Raw genomic sequence first — 2711 nt, 5'->3', positions numbered from 1 at the left:
GTTGTCATAGTGGATTTGTTCTTATATCAGATCCAAGGTGAAAGTAGCAGCCGATTAAACCAATCAAACGAAGTAGAGGAAGAATATCGGATCAGGTAAAGACAAACAAACACTAATGAAAACGACGAATGGAGGAGTCAATAAGAAAAGTCACAAATCTCCTCCGTCGTTTCTAAACAGGAGGAAGCAAGAAATGCACTGCTAAAGATTGTAGGGTGTTTTCAGTATTTGGCGCGACAAGGTATTGCACTGAGAGGGGACATTTTTCCCAACTATCGGCCTATTGTAAATAAACTCTGTAAACCCTTCTCTGATGACTTTGTCGTTTTGATATTGAATAAGTCTGTTTAGGGTTCAAAATGATCAGATGTTTCTCTTTAGTCCCCACCAGCAATATATTGTGTTATATTTCCAGTTTGAAGCTACACTAGTCACTGCTTAGCGTGTGCTCTCCGGACCTTTATTTAAGGCTGCGCCGCGCGCCTGCGATTCGGCTGAAGAACGGTTTTAATCGTAATTCATTTAAACTGTTTAAACCGATGCAAGTGATTTAGTGCATTGCATAGTTTTACACGCAAACTAAAGTCAATTGATCATTATCGAATGTGACATCGAAGTGCTTTATCTAACATTAACGCACGCTGTTTTGTAAAAGCGGCTCCCTATATCGTGAGTCGGTTCATTATAAACACGAATTCAAAAGTGAAGGGGGAAACGGAGCTTTCTGAAACAACGAGTCAATTGAAGTTTTGAATCACTTCACGCTAACGACACATGCTGGACAAAACGACAACAACAGACATAAACATCTGCAATAATGATAAATGTGGAGGAGATTCTGGGTCGTAGCGCTGCGTCAAGCTAAAAGTAATATAAATAATATATAATTATGATTGATTAATTAATCAATTACTCACCCTGGTGTCGTTCCAAACCCGTAAGACCTCCGTTCATCTTCAAAACACAAATTAGGATATTTTTTATGAAATCCAAGAGCTTTCTGACCCTCCCATAGACAGCAAGGGTACTACCATTTTTTCGTTTCGAATTTTCATTTTTGGGTGAACTATCCCTTTAAGACCATTATCTAGGACTCTTGACATTACCAGTGAGCTGATTGTATTCATACAGTTTGCACACACGTTAACATGTGCGCTAATGTTGTTAGCGCTACTCTGGCGATTTTATCAGTAGCATAGTTTAACAACTTAAAAACGACGTGACTTCTCACAAGCGAGGTAACAACAACGGCACTGTTCGTGGAAAAAAAAAAGAACTTAAAAGTTTCACAGTAGACGGTTGCATTAGTAGTGATAAGCTAGGCCATTTAAAGCTTTGCATATTTAAATAGCAGAATTTTAAAATTAAATTAACTCTAATAAGCTTTAATACCCTTGTCTCGTCAGCAGGGATTAAAGTTCCGTCGCTACGACGGATTTCCGTCAGTTCATAAAGACGTTCACGTGCTTCATTCCTGAATGATTCAGCCGTTCGAACGAATCAATTGAATGAATGATTCAGTGATCAAATCAAGTGACTTACCGCCACCTGCTGGCGGATTTAGTTTCATATGTCAATCATATTTCTGTATTTAAATAACTGAAATTAAATGCTAAAAATGAAACTAAATCCTCCAGCAGGTGGCAGCAAGTCACTGAAAATCAGGAAAATGTCACGCCCCTCACCATAGCCGCCTGTGAGCTTCAGTGTAAATATTGCATCGAAATCAAATTAAGCGCGATTTAAACCCGGATGATTGTAACCGCTCTTAGTTCATCTGTCTTGGGAAAGCTAGCGTGTCTCCAACATAGTGATAACACTCGTTGCCTTCTCTAGTGCAGCTCAACCAGGTCTCGTCCCATTCGTCGATATTTGTGATATCACAAATCCCGGTAAATATGCATTGTAGTCCAAACGAGTCGTTCGTTGTAGTTTTTGAAAAGTGATTTCTGTTAAATAAAATATCTCCTTTTGAAGTGGACTTTGAGCTGTGTAACTTTGCAGATCTTTTTTCGAAGCGTTCAGTGTTTGTCACGTCATTACAGAATGTTCAAGGCTGCCACCTACAGGTCTAATTTTGTAATGAGTTTATATTCTGTCCATACTCTGCATTCTCTTTGTGTAGTTTGTTGGGTGAATTCGGGTAATCTGGGACATGTTTTGCAATTTTGACTTTTCTGCGATTTATTTCGATATCTATCTAACACATTAGATCAACACATTAGACTTTTCTGAAATCCCTAAGATGTTTTCTAACCACACCAGAAGAAAGAATGGTGATATTATACCCAGAGGAGACATGCCACACCTATTAGTGTTTTTTGTGCCAACAAAAAAAAAAATCTGCCTGAATTTGATAATCTGGGACATATGTATTAGGCCTAAAAAAAAAGCCTATATTCACCATACTTTATGCATGCCAAACATAATATCTCCAATTTTTAAAAAGCATTATGAAAAAAAATGACAAGTACAGAAATCTCAATAAGGAATTGTATATTTCAATATCAGGAAAAGTAATTTCTTTCCGTACACAGGATGAACAATCTACTGTGTTAATTCATTTTAAACTATTAAAATTGTTTAACATTTTAAAGAATCAACTAAAATTTAAGCAACAATTTGATTACCGGATTATTCAGTCAGTTATTCAAGTTCTCCATTCTATTAAAACTGGGGCTACTCGGGGAACAAACACTCCTTGCAGGTGA

This window comes from Sinocyclocheilus grahami, unplaced genomic scaffold (genome assembly GCF_001515645.1).
Source record: "Sinocyclocheilus grahami isolate Dianchi unplaced genomic scaffold, SAMN03320097.WGS_v1.1 scaffold1995.1, whole genome shotgun sequence".
NCBI classification, from domain to species: Eukaryota; Metazoa; Chordata; class Actinopteri; order Cypriniformes; family Cyprinidae; genus Sinocyclocheilus; species Sinocyclocheilus grahami.
Note: the sequence above shows the minus strand (reverse complement) of the source record.